At 49.5% G+C, this 14,597-nt stretch overlaps 1 protein-coding gene across 2 annotated transcripts in view; it reads right to left on the reverse strand.

Annotated features, from left to right (window-relative positions):
• Positions 1–14,597, reverse strand: part of ATXN1 (ataxin 1) — a 1,517,977-nt gene that overhangs the window by 158,852 nt on the left and 1,344,528 nt on the right. For both annotated transcript variants that reach the window (XM_069613567.1, XM_069613566.1), the window contains exon 7: positions 6,032–6,205. The gene's annotated coding sequence lies outside the window, so the exon portion shown is untranslated. The remainder of the gene's footprint in view (positions 1–6,031; positions 6,206–14,597) is intronic.

The raw sequence follows: 14,597 nt of genomic DNA on the forward strand, positions 1-14,597 counted from the left end.
GGAACGCATACAGGAACAGGCCGTCCCAGGGGAACATGAAAGCATCGCCCATGCTCCTCGGCTGGGGAAACCTGCTGGCGAACCTCTGGCACTTGGAGTTCGCCGCTGTCATGAACAGGTCGATCTGGGGTTTGCCCCAACGTCGGAAGAGCCGATCCACCTGATCCTGGCATAGTTCCCACTCGTGGCACGAGCGTAGCTCCCTGCTGAGTGTGTCGGCGATGGTGTTTTTTATTCCTGCCAGGTGGAAGGGAACCAGAAACATCCGCTGGGTGACAGCCCAGTGCCACAGATCCTGGGCCTCCTTGGACAGGGCTGGGGATCTGGTGCCTCCCTGCTTCCGGATGTAGAACATCATGGTGGTGCTGTCGGTGAAAAGCCTCACCACCTTGCCCTTGAGGGATGGGAGGAATGACCTGAGCGCCCAGAACACGGCCCGGAGCTCCAGTATGTTGATGTGAAGAGACTTCTCCTCTGGGAGCTAAAGGCCTCTTGCGTGGAGATCTCCGATGTGAGCACCCTATCCCTCCAGGGAGGCGTCCGTCGTCACCGTCTCCTGATACGCTGGGGTCTGAAAGTCCGTGCTTGCCATGAGGTGCGCACGGGTGCCCCACCACTGAATCGCCCGACGGAAGACCTCGTTGAGCGCGATCCTGTCTTCGAAGCTGCTGACTGCCTGCATCCAGCGGGCGTCGAGGAACTCTTGTAGCGGACGCATCCGTAGTCTGCAAAGGCGCACCAGGACATGAGGACATCATCCCGAGGAGGGACTTTATGGACCTCACCCTGGCCATGTCCGTGGCTAGCAGGCGCTGCACCTTGCCCAAAATGGTCTTCGTCCTCTCCTCCGACGGAGATGCCAATCGCTCCACTGTGTCGAGCTTCGCTCCCAGAAACAGTGCCACCTGCGACGGATCCAGGTGGGATTTGTGGTAGTTGATGGCGAATCCCAGCTCTGTGAGTATGCAGACGGTCCTCTCTGTGTGCTCGACGGCGAGTTCTCTTGTCCTTGCACGGATAAGCCAGTCGTCCAGGTAAGGGTAGACGTGGATCCCCTGCAGGCGCAGCCGCGCTGCCACTGGTGCTAGGCACTTGGTAAACACCCTGGGTGGCGACTTCAATCCGAACGGCAGAGCTCTGAATTAGTAGTGACATCCCTGGACTACAAATCTGAGGAACGTTCGGGTCCTTTTAGAATGGAGATGTGGAAGTAAGCATACTCCAGGTCCAGTGACGATAGGAAGTCGCCCTCCTCCAGCTGTTCCAGCACGTGCTGGAGGGTGACCATCCTGAACTTCTGTGCCTTGATGAACTTGTTTAGCCGACGTAGGTCCAGGATGGGGCGCCAACCGCTGGTCTTCTTACTGACGAGGAAGTATCTTGAGTATACTCCGGAACCCCGGAGCCTCTTGGGGACGAGCTCGATAGCACCTTTCTTGAGCATCGCCCTTATCTCCAATAGCAGTTGAGGGACGCGATTCTCCTTCCTGGCCATGGGAGGAATGCAGGGACACTTCTTCAGAATTCTACCGAGTGCCCGTGGGCCGGGGTATCCAGCACCCAACGGTCAGTGGAGATGGACGCCCACACGCTGATGAACTTCGTCAGCCTCCCACCGGGGTGCTTTGGTGGGGGCCCGACGCTATGGCCGGTTCAGTCTTGTTTGGAAGTGGCCTTACCGCCTTGGCCTCCTTGATGACGGCGGAGAGATCCTCCTTGTTTGCCGCAAACTCTGTAGGCCTCCTGGGACGAGGAGCGGGCCCCTGGCGGTACATAGAGGTGCCACCGCCAGATCCCTTGGAGGCCCCTTGTCTTCCTCCGGTGCTCCGAAAGGGCCGTCGTTGTTGTAGGACTCCCAAGGCTTGGGCGGTCTCAGTGTCGGTCTTGATGGCCTGGAGCGACTCCTCTACCACCTTTCCAAACAGGTTGTTGCCATCGAACGGCATGTCCAACACCCTGGTCTGAACATCCTGACGGAAGTCTGTCGCCTTGAGCCATCCTCGTCGTCCAAGGCAAAAACCGTTGCCTAACTGGCGAAATCCGGTGTCGGCAATGTCCGTTGTCACCGTTATGGCGTGGTCCGACGCCACCTCACCTTCCTGCAGAATCTCTAGGGCCTCCGCCCTCTTGTCATCTGGTAGGAAGTCCAGCAGGGGAGCTATCTTGTACCAAAGCTCCCTGTCATAACGGGCCACAATCGCTAAGGCGTTGGCCGCCTTAATTGTCGTTGCTGCCGAAGAGATGACCCGTCGCCCCATGGCGTCCAATTTATTTCCCTCGCCGTCCGGTGGGGAAGTGGAGGTTGAAGCCGCCGCACCCGCCACTTTCTTCTTGGCCGCTGCTGACACGACCGAATCCGGCGTAGGCTGGGCCCTGAGGCACAAGAGGGCGGCGTCGGGGACCCGGTACTTCTTCTCATACTGGTCCCTCTTGGCGGGCGTCGTGGAAGGGTTCTTCAGGACAGCAAGTCCCTCGTCCCAGATATCATCGAGTAACGGTACCGCGAGGACCGTCTTTCTCTTGGCCTCTCGCCGTTGGTAGAGGAAGCCTTCCTTCTTCTGTTCCTCCGGGCAGAGCTGGAAGAGCTCGGATGCCCTGGCGATCATGGCATGGAAAGAGCCAATTTTGTCGTGAGGAGAAGCCCGAAGGGGGGGTGGTGATGGAAGGTCTGTCCCGTCGTCACCACCGTCGTCATCCGTCCCCGTCGCTGTATCCGTCGCCGTGTCATCTCGGGGGTCCGGGGAGGGGGATGAGGGCTCCACAGGCCTTGTGGGCATGAAGGGCGGGGCGGGGTGGACTCTCCTCCACTTGTTCGGAGGGCTTTCCGACGGTCCAGGTTCTGGATCCTCCGCCGGGGTTCGTGGTAATCTCGTCCTTATCTCGGTGCATAAGGATTGGATTGCCAACAAAATGGCCGCCGAGCTGTCCTGAGGCTCGGCAATGGCTGTGACGGGCGGGATGGCTGCTCCTCCACTGGGCCTTCATTGTCGCTTTCGTAGATCACATCAGCAGGATCTCACCCGTGGGATTGTACCTCCTCGAACCTCTCGTTGAGGCCCTTCACGGCTTCCACCAGCTCCTCCTCAGAGGCTGAATCCGTGTCCGTAATGGCCACCGGCCCCCCCCTCTTTTTAGACCGGGGTCTTCACGGGGGTCTTGTTGATGGGTTGGCAAGAGGATTCCCTCCGCGGTGGCAGGGAAACTCTGGGCCCCGAGGTCACCTCCACTGGCGTAGTCTCCGCCGGCTTCGCCAGGGCCGCTGCGACTCCCTCGATAGAGGCCTTCTATCTATCTTCTTAGGTGTGTCCTGGGCCTTCACCTTGGGGGGAGGGTCACCGCCTCGCTCCCCCTCGAGATCGACCGGGGCCTCTCCAGAAGCTTACCCGGGTTCTCGGATTTCCTCTTCCCCGAACCAGAGAGTTGGCTCGTGGTTGATGGTGCCGGGGAAAGCGCGCCCTGCCTGGCAGCTGAAGAGCCCGAATGTTCGGCGCTCCCAGTGCCCGCGGACTCGCGGTGCTTAGCCTTCTGTTGGGCCCCCGTCGCCAGGGCACCCTAGCAGGACTTAGAAGACCGCTCAGACCTTTTCTTCTTCTCAACTGCTGGGCCTTTCTCCAGCCAACTGGCGAGGTGGGTACGACGATCCCTCATGGTCCGTTCCGATAGGTTCTTGCAGAACTCACGGTCCTTCTCCACGTGTGTCTTATCCTCATGAAGGCAGTAGAGACATCTCGAATGCTCGTCCTCCTTGAAAACATTCTGTAACCCGCATTCAGGGCAGTTCCTGAACAGCTTGGATCCGGGCATTGTGCTTCCCTTGTCCTGGGCCATGTCCAAGGTAGGCCACGGATCTTCTGGAATCCTCCAAGAAGCGTAACTCGACTTCACCCTTGAGGGGCGTAGAAAATTCCGAAACGGTTCCTCGTTGATTGGAAGTAGAACGGTGGAGCTTGAGGCTCGATTTAACCGAAAAATGAGAAAAAATCTTTGAAAAAAGCGCGAAAACGCAGTAAAAGCTCGAGAGCTATAGCACGAGGACTCCCAACACTTGAACGTGCGGTAAAAATCTGAAGATGGCTGCCAGAGGAGGGGCTTAGGTAGAGGGCAGTCATTGACTGGGGGCAGTATGACCCAGAGACCAGTGATTGGTTATTAGTATAAAGACAGTTCAGAAACGAAACTGAAACTGATTTTTTCTTTACCGAGGATTCCCAGCCTGACGACAGGGAATATTCATGAGCATGTGAATCCATGCCAGACGCCATTCTGGAGAAATAAAGCTACACTAAGGGAGAAAGGGTTCAAATTAATTTGCAAATTATTGCTACTGGGAAATAAGACCCTTGCATTTATATGTGCATTTGACCATAACAACACATTGGGCCTCATTACGAGGTTGGAGGTAGCCGCTACCTCCAAATTCGCATCGGGGTCCGGCACTCGTGAATGGGCAATTTCTGGGATATTCCGGCCCAGCCGGACACGGTAATTGCCTTTTTGCGAGTGCTGTGCCCGGTACATCCCCATTCCCATGGGTGCCGGTGCATCTGACTTTCTGTGCTCATGGGTGCCGCACTGCCTGCCAGGTCAGACCTGGCAGGCTGACAGGCACCCGCGAGCACAGCTCGTAGTATGGCGGTACGGTAGCAATGGTGCTGGTAGCTCTGCCGGCATCATTGTTGCCTTACCGCCATACTTATGAGGCCCATTGCAAGGGTATTTAAGGTTTTCATGATTTTGTTCATTTGAATTCTTGGTACATGAAACTGTAACTCCATCATGCCACTGCACCAGTCATTCTATGGACAGCTTCTTGCTTTGTAGCTGCTTAGGTGGCGGGACAGTCATTTCTTGCAGTGAGTGTATTTGAGTAACATTTGCTCACCACCTGGCTGCTGGTGCGAGCCAACAGTGGGTATAGGAAACCTAGAAGCACTTGTCTGGGTTCATTTGGATATCCCCACAGGTGGTGTATTCAGGGAGATGTAAATCCTCAACTGCTAGTCCACAAACGGTCAGGGCATCACTGCTTCTAGGTGAAGAATCGAGCCACTGATTGACACAGCGCATTTTGGTAAACTGGAACTCCGAGGTTTTTCAGATCAGAGGATCACCACTGAACAGCCCGAGCAAGCGGCCAACAAAATGGCATGCAATACGCGGTCCTTGAGTTTGTTGACCAATGTGTTCATGGTAGGCAAAGAAGAGGCACCTTACCTGCCAGTCTTGGAGCAGACTATCTTCCATGTGTCCCAGAGACTACCACTTGGGTGAGTCACAAGTTCCACTAGCTCTAGCTTAGTAACGCCTGTGTTGTCTTAAGGCCTCATGCATAGTTAGGCAGAACGTGGACACAAAGGACTGCATGATATCACCACAAATGTTACAAGATCGCAGCAGATATTGATTGATAAAGAAATGCATTAAAATGTGCAGTAAAACAGTGGGCCTCATTACGACCCTGACGGACAGCCGTGCCTGTAATACATCCACGGCTGCCGCCCGAGTTGTTTTTTCCCCAGCGCCCTGGAATGGGTATCACAACCCCAGCGGACCCGGCAATTGCCCATTCCAGGGCGCCGGAAAAAGTTAATCCCCATTCCCATTTGAGCCCCATAGGGCTCAGTGGGAATGGGGAAGCCGCATGCACCGGCACCATTCGTGATCGCGGGTGCCGCTCTGCCCGCCATGTTCGACCTGGCGGGCAGAAAGGCACCCACGAGCACAACTCGTAGTTTGCCGGTCCTGGAACTACGGTACAGGCAAGCTTACCAGTACCGAAGTTCCCGGACCCGCGAACTTGTAATGAGGCCCAGTGTCTGAATTTTTGCATGCCGACCTAGTTGTAAATAAGCTCTTTTGTGTCCTACATGTGTCAGCGTCCAGTGTTATGCTCCCGCCACTCTAAACAAGGCGCCATTGCTGAATGTCTGTCTGCATATATATGCATTTTCGCATCGCTTTAATCATCCTCATTTTAAAGCCGCTCAAAAGCAGGTACGACTTCTTGGAACAGCAAATTCTCTTTTTTTACCTTAAACCTCATAGAAAGCGTCTTCCATCCTTGTCTTGAGAGAGATGTGAAGTGGTGGCTGGTCTTCGGATTGCCCTATTGCTGAGACTATCGGAATACTCTGTATCGCGGCTTCTTAGAGTTCTCGAAGGGTTGCAAGTCTCTCAGTACACGGCTGCTCATCCTTTTCTTGGCCTGCATAAGAACGAAGAGATGGAGCTTATCAGGACGTTTTCTGAAGGTCTTTTTTAATCCCCCAACTTGACTTTTTAAGTGTCTGCCAACACATGTATGCATTAATGCCAGGCCTTCTTCTGTTCCGTGTTGACAAACACGCACACGAGCACACGCTCTCTCTCAGGACCCGAGCCCGCCCATTCATGAGACATGGAGAACACCTTTCTTGCTCTAACCTCCAAGTACTCTCAGCTTCCCTCCGGATACATCATTGGGGATGTTAGACTATACTTTCTCCAGAGACCCAAGAGAAGGCGGGCCATACCCGGCCTAATTGATTTGTATTAAAAAGACACAAGACTGTGAGGCCCTGGACTGGGTACGACACAGGCATCATTATAATAGATATGTGATTGCGTTAGGGAATGCTTAATTATTGACACCCGCAACACACAGGATTTTGAAATAATTGATATGAAAATTGTATGAACATTTTTCACAAATCCAATTATACTTAAGTAAAAAAAGACACGTGTTAATGTGTTCATCAAATAAAACGCATACCTTTTAATGAGGCCAGGACTTTGGCCAGCTCAAATTGGTACAACGTTGTTTCATCGACAGTCGTTATTTCAGCGGGTGTTTTCCCAAAAACACTTTGCCGAAAAAACTCATTGCAATTCTGGGGGGTCGGGAATGATTAAAAATAGGTTGAGTAGGGGTGAATTCAAGGGAACCCCCTCCCCCAAAATAATGACACTTTTCGGCAAAATGCTCTCATAAAAACACCGGTCGTAAAAATGACTGACGATGATATGACATAGAACCCTCACATTCTCCTTACTGCAAGGCTCCCATACAAGGTTTCTGGACACACAGGACATCATGACGAGTTTGGAAGTAATTCCGAGGTAATTCTGGAAAATGACCACCAAGATAGTTTACGGTCACTGCCACTCGGTCTAGCAGAATGACCGCCAGATTACAAGCTGTGGCAAGGAGGTGTAAATCCCAATTTCTAGAATCCATAGCACTCCACGAGTGATTTTCTCGGATTTACTGTGAGTGGTCATTCTGCCCCTGCAAATCTGCTGATTATTTGGCCTTAAAGTGGAGGATTTACCGCTAGCATCTTGCTGAAAAGAGACCCAACACTTTAAAGCCAGAAATACGAATTCAGAGGAGTGGTAAAAGTGGCAGGAATTCCTTGACCACAACCAAAAGAAGCGCTGGTAATAGAATTACTGTCTCTTCTCCCCGCACCTCATTCATAACTTGTAATTGGGCACATGGTTTCTGCCCTCACACAGTGACGAATAACCTCTGGAAGGTTTCAGTTTGACCTATGGAAGCTGTGTGTCACTCACCCAGCACAGACTGGGACCCTGCATTTTGGTACCTATAGGTATACCTTGCCCATACATATGTAAGATTGCAGGTACTAGAAGGCAGAGATAAAAAGAACAGAGGGATGTGCGAGCTACTAACCCCCGACACAGAGCAACGTTCCAATGATGGCACCCGAAAGAGGATTAAAGATCAAAGCATGAACATAGAGGCTGACTCAAACAACTCAGAGGACGAAAAATACAGAGAGAGTCGAGGATTATCAGAGAGAGGAATGGACACTCACTGGCTCGGTTTCTGACTCATGATTTTACAGACCACCATGAAGAAAACTTCTTGCATTTAACCTATTAAGACAGAAGTAAGTAGAGACAGAGGCATCTTCCAAAAGTCTTCATGGCAGCCCTTATAACTTTTTTGGGAAAAAGATCTGCCCCTGCTTAAAGGTGCTGCTGTTTTACAAGTTAGGGCTATCTGTATAGCACCCCTATTGCAATGAATTTACAGATCATACCATCCGTCACTTCAAATTTAAGGGAAGGGGGTGCACTGGATTGGATGTTGGGGGGCATGCTGCCCAACGCACCCTCTCAGCCTACATCACATGTGAGTGGCGGGCTGAGCTGCAAGGACAGCATTAAAGGGATCTTGGCCTTCCAGGGCACATGCACGTGGACACAGTTCTTGAACTTATCCAAGAATGGACTGGAACCACTCTGGTGCTCAGGGAAGTGGCATAACGAAAACAGAAAATGCACGGTGAAGAATTCAATTCAGCTGTGGGATATTACATATTAAGGTTGTACAGAGGACAAGGTACCCCTAGACTCCAATTACTGTAGCTAGACTGGGGGTTCCTGCTTTAACTGGCAATGCTTAAAGTATTACCTTTGCTGTAACCATTGTGTTGCTCTAGTGGGAGGACAGCACGCCACTCCACAGACAAGTCCAGGTGCTCAGTTACCCCTATGTGGTGATTTGACATAGAATAAAAGCCTACACACATAGGATATAATGTGACGCTGTGCACAGTATGACCCGAAGTGACTGCAATAGGCTGTAGAAGCGACAAGCAGTTTTTAGCTTTAAAGCAAAACTGCTTTCGATATTACAGAGGATCCCCAGCCTGACGACGGGGAATATTCATGAGCATGTGAATCCATGCCAGGCCCATGCTGGAGAACTGCCGTTCATAGCTTGGTTGAAACTTTTATAAAATCATGTTATTTTCCCCACAGGCTTACATTATTTCTGTCTTTCTGGATGTTCCAATATGTGTCATCACTTCGGCACTCGGGCAAAAAAGGAAGAGATGTGGCACTTGCAACAATGGTCACAGGTGGTCGAGGAGGCGTGGCGATGGGATTTGTGGGGTGCGATGCAGACCAGTAGGGAACGTAGTTCCAGTACTTCTTTTCGTACACTTCGACCACTGCCCAAAATCCGCGGGTAGACCAGTTACTCAACTAATTCAAGAGCCAGCACTATGAGAAAGGAATGAGCGTGAATACTTAGGGGGTTTAAGGTGTGTGACTAGAATACCCCAAATCCTCTTCAAGGAATAAGCAAAACAGCAACTCTGTAGAAATGACGAAGGAGGACCGAAAGGCTCCTTTCCAAGCCGACTCTTTCTCTCCATCACTGCATATTATTTCCAGATCTCCGAGGTGTAAAATGAAATCAGGTGAGGAAAAATATATTCAAATAATCTCCATTAAATTTCATTATGTGTTTTCCCTCCTACGCATTTTATTATTATTCGATACGTGATGAGGCACACTGTCTAGTGACGGCACGCTGAAGGTGCGAGCACAAGGTGAGTGAAATGTGTATGTTGTGTAATGTGCTTGTATGTATGAGTACATGCAAGTGCGATTGTATGAATGTACGCCTGTGAATGTGTGCATGTTTGTTTTTATGCATGCAAAGAGTTGTCCGAATGCTGTAAGAATGTGCAAACGGGTAAAGCAAATAAGTGTTACTAAATTGCTAAACTAGCCTGCATTGATGGCCCCAGTCTAGACATATATTCTAATTGTATCACTGCATTTTATTACTTGGCATCAAGTAAAGGGTAAAGCAAACATCATAAGGGTTATTACATGGCTAGACTGGCCTACATTAGTGCAGCCAGTCTGGGCATATTTTCTTACTGTGGCCTTGATTTTTTACTGGCTAACCCAAGAAGAGCAAGTGGAAATGATGGCATATATTGGTGCAGTCTGCATGGATATGCATGGGAACAGCCAGCATGAACATTTTTGTTATGCTGGCATACATTGTGGGCAAAAGCATCATGAAAATCTTTTGTAAAAGCTCCTATGCATTGTTTGCGACTTGCATCGATTGTATTTTTTCATGTGCTGCCATACAAAACTGATTGCAAAGTATGTGGCATTTCCCCCTAATATTTCACAAAAAGTGTGCTTGAAAATGCACCATTTTAACCCATTATTTTTAAAATTTTCTTGGGGTGAAATCCCCCCCCAATCTCCCCTTGCTACGCTCAGTCGCTTCCACATATTCAAGGCAAACATTTACGCCCCTTCAATTAAAAAATTCACCAACCGCAACGTGCACAGAAACTGAATTAGCACATTTTTAAAAAAGCATAGAGTATTTCGTATGTATTTAAAAAATTCATGCTTTATACCTATGGAAACAAAAACACACAGTGCATTGTTTATATATTTTATTTGCTCATCTGTAACCCCTCTTTTCGAGGGGCATAAGGCGAAGGAATAATCATCGGCCTTATCTCTTTAGCGTTCGCTCAACTGCGATTCTCTCCTCTTTTTCGGTCTTTCTTTTTTCCCCTTCTCTCTCTTTCTCCCTCCATTTGACATAACGCTTCATCTTCGCCGCAGTCGCAATATGTGTGAACTGCTTTTAGCAACCGTGGCACCTCGACCTGCAGTCAAGGCCGACTCTGCACTATGGCTCAAATATTATTAGATTTTCTGCCTGACTACATGGGCCTGTCTACTGAGAGAAAATAGATACTATTCTGAAGATCAGACTTCATGCATCGGTCTGGAGTCCTTTCAAGCCTAAGAATACAGGCACTGCCCAGCAAGAGCTGCTGCATGTTCACTCTTCATTATAACCAACACAAAAGTTGCACAGTTTCTGCACCAAAAGGCTCCTGGAGTTAATCCGGGCAAGATGCATCTGTCAATGATCAATGAAAGGGAAAGGGAAGATGGCGGCAGAATTTTTAAACGGCTGATTTTGTAACTAATTGCCACAAACATAATCGAGCACCCACAGACATTCTGAATGGCTGAATACCACACAAAGGTCCAATATGTCACCTCTCTCTTTTTCAGTGTGAACAGATTAAGCTACATTTAGAGCCACGGCATTGCCTCCATTAAGAAGTGCAATCAGGCACACTGCAATTGTTGTAATTAATCGCACTCTTCTGCATTTGAAGAGCCTACACGGACAGTGAGGTTGTCTCAATGGTTTGGCTGATCTAACAGTGAGCAAAGTGGGATTGCATAGTCCATACTTGCTTGTATTTAATTAAGCATTATAGACCTAGCCCGAGGTTCGTACTGGGAGTTATGGGCCCTGAAGACCAAGTTTAAAGGCCCGAGCACACCTACTCATCACATACTGCCATATTTTCCACTCTGCCATACTATGAGTTTGGCCCTCGACTGGGTGATTTAGCTCCAGCATCATGCTGGAGGTGAATCCTCCCACTTCCTGCCGAACAATCGGCAAAATTGGTGGAATTACCACTGCAGTAATTCTTCTGAAATCCCCAGTGGAGTCCTATGGACTCCAAATTAATGGGGACTAACACCGCCAACCAACACGTGTAATCCGACAGTAAATCCTCGGGGCCAAGTGGTGGTAACGGTAATTCCGTTGGGCAGTATTTTGGTGGGTATATGACCGGAATACTGTACAACTTGTAATAAGACACAAAGGGCCTCATTACAACCCTAGCGGTCCGGGAACTACGGTACCGGTAGGCATGCCGGTACCGTAGTTCCTGGAACACCACACTACGAGCTGTGTTCGCGGGTGCCTGGCAGCCCGCCAGGTCTGACCTGGCGGGCAGAGCGGCACCCGCGAGCACAGCACGTGGGATGCACCGGCACCATTGCCAATGGTGCCGGTGCATCCGACGTCCCATTCCCATTCAGCCCTATAGGGCCGAATGGGGATGGGAGTCCCTTATTACCCGCACCCGCGAATGGGCAATTACCGGGTCCGCCAAACTCAGCATTACCCGGACATTCTGAATGGCTGCATACCACAGAAAGGTCCAATATGTCACCTCTCTCTTTTTCAGTGTGAACAGACTGAGCCACAGCATTGCCTCCATTAAGAAGTGCAATCAGGCACACTGCAATTGTTTTAACTAATAGCACTCTTCTGCATTTGAAGAGCCTACACGGACAGTGAGGTTGTCTCAATGGTTTGGCTGATCTAACAGCGAGCAAAGTGGGATTGCATAGTCCATACTTGCTTGTATTTAATTAAGCTACGGTACCGGTAGGCAATTATCTGCCAAACTCAGCATTACCCGGTATTTGCCCATACGTGGGTGCTGGAAAAAAATGGATGCTGGTGGCAGCCGAGCCTGTACTACTGGCACGGCTACCGCCAGCCTCGTAATGAGGCCAAAAGTATTTATTTCACTTGATAATGAAATATTGGCATGACAGGCTGAGAAAAATATTTTTTTGCATAATTAATGTTGTGCCCATCGACTCAATTTGCTCTTGAGTTAATCATGGAAAAAGTAGAGCCGATGGCACAGTTCAAAACAGATGGATTTTAAAAAGAGTTCACATTTTCTTATGGCTGTGTGATCTGTTACCCTATGACGTTAAGGGACATGGCTGCTGTGGCGTCCCTTCATAACCCAAACAGCAGAGAGAAAGTGTGGGATAGACTTTGTCCTGAATTTAATTGATGCTTGGGAATCAAGCCATTCTAGTGAAGCTGCCCCACTAACCATCAACAGATATCTAGAACTTGGCATCAGATAGAGTTTGTCCCCCACTTTGTTTAGGACACGTTTTGGGTGTAGTGGCTTCTGGGAATTGTCATCTGTGCAAAGAGTGAAAATCCCTGGTCAAGTACTGATGGAGCCAAGCTTTCAAAGCGAGAAAGGCAAGAGCCAGATCGATCATTTAGCCTTTCAGCAGTGCCACAAGGAGAAGATACCGATACAGAGTAAACATTTTACAGAAGAGCTGAACAAAGTCAGAGGAAAAGATGCAGAGAAGCACAAAATGTGTTCCCAGGATATTTAGTCAAGCCCAGAATCTGTGAGGAACTCCTTAATCGAGGTATGGCAAAGAGAACTTGACTGGCTCAGTCTGTGGAATACTCTCCTCTCGCTTTTTTGATGATGGATGCATGCATGCAGTAATTTCTGGTTTACTGGACTGTAAATAGTCTCCGCTCAGAAATAGGCTTGCTGTCAAAATTTTAGATTTTAGATTTTATTATTTCGCAAACTCACTTTCCGTGCTCAACTGAACTGTCAATTTGCCTTTTATGCCTGTGAAGCAACACACTGAGCAAAAGGCTGCTGATCCACACCCTCCCCGCAGGATTCAAAGCATGGACTACCACCACCCTGTGCTTGCTCATATAAAACATTGCTGCGTTTCACTTCGCACTAAAGGGATAATGCATAAAGTGTGAGCAAAGAGCACCCTGACTTTAATCAAGATGGTGTCAAATTACATCCTGAGTGGCATTGGGACCCATGCTCCCTCCTTCTTACCCTCACTCTGGCCTGCCTCCTTGGGCTCTCCCCCTTCACCTTCAACTGAAGCCAGAAACCTTGGAGTCATCTTCGACTCCTCTCTCTCCTTCCTCCCTCACACTCAGGACATTGCCAAGAAGTCCAACTATCAGCTCTTCTCAAAGGATTTCAACCTTTTCTCACGTTCCCTCAGAGACTCAATGTGACTCAAGCCCTGGTTCTCTCTAGACTTGACTACTCTAACAGCCTCCTGTTGAATCGGCCTTCTTCCACTCTGCGATCCCTTCAGTTTATCCAGAATAGGGCAGTGGGACTTATCCTTAAATCCAGGGACCGCATCCCTTCTGCCCTAAAAAGTCTTCACTGGCTACTGGTTGCTGCACAGATTAAATTCAAATCCCTCTGCATCATCCACAAGGCTGTCTGGCCAGGGGACCACACTATCTTCTCCTTTATCTGCTGAAATACTCTCCCCCCAGACCACTTTGCTCCTCTGGCACCAACTCCTAGTGTGTAAAGCGTTTTGCTTAACAGAGGGCAGGCGGTCACTCTCTTTCCTCTGTGGGCTCCCTCCTTTGGAATAACCTTACCCTCTCCCTGTGACTTGAGCAGGATCATCTCAAATTCCAGAAGCTCCTTAAGACTTTCCGCTTTTACTCCTCCTTCTCTCCTCTGCTAATCTCACAGGTGCTGTATTGGTGTCCTTGGCCTTCATGCATCATCGGGCCTTGACCTCCCACACCAATTCCCCCAGCTCCTGTATATCCACAGCACTTTGCATCTGCACACCCTCCACCCGGGACACTCACACTTCCACCTCCTGCGGCCCAGTCCATGTAGCACTCAAAATTCCAAGCACTTCGTCCATGGGCTTGGATTCCTCAGCACTTACCCCCTCTTCCTTCTTCCTTTCTGCACTTGCACGTTCTGAATACTCACAAGGCATAGTAGGTTCGTCCACCTCCCTCTCCCCCCTCTTCTCCTAATATTGTATTGTAATTGTATTTACCACCCTCCCTCCCTGCCCTGTGGGCGCTTTGAACAGTATATTCTTATTGTATACACGCCTAACAAGCAAACAATAAATAACTAAATACGAAGAGTGCAGCAAATGGGATTCAATGTGGGGTCTGACTAACCTAACCATAGGCACATTAAGTTAGACAGACACTGTCCTACTACGCTGACGCGAAACATATATGTTGCCAGTGCTAAGCCAATGCACAATGCTGTGCGAAACACAGCCAACACGTTTTTTTCTATCCTGCGGGTCTTGATCTAGGCAGTCCTTTCACTTATATTATCCAAAGGTTCAAGGAAGGG

This window comes from Ambystoma mexicanum, chromosome 5p (assembly GCF_040938575.1).
Source record: "Ambystoma mexicanum isolate Mex_15411 chromosome 5p, UKY_AmexF1_1, whole genome shotgun sequence".
NCBI classification, from domain to species: domain Eukaryota; kingdom Metazoa; phylum Chordata; class Amphibia; order Caudata; family Ambystomatidae; genus Ambystoma; species Ambystoma mexicanum.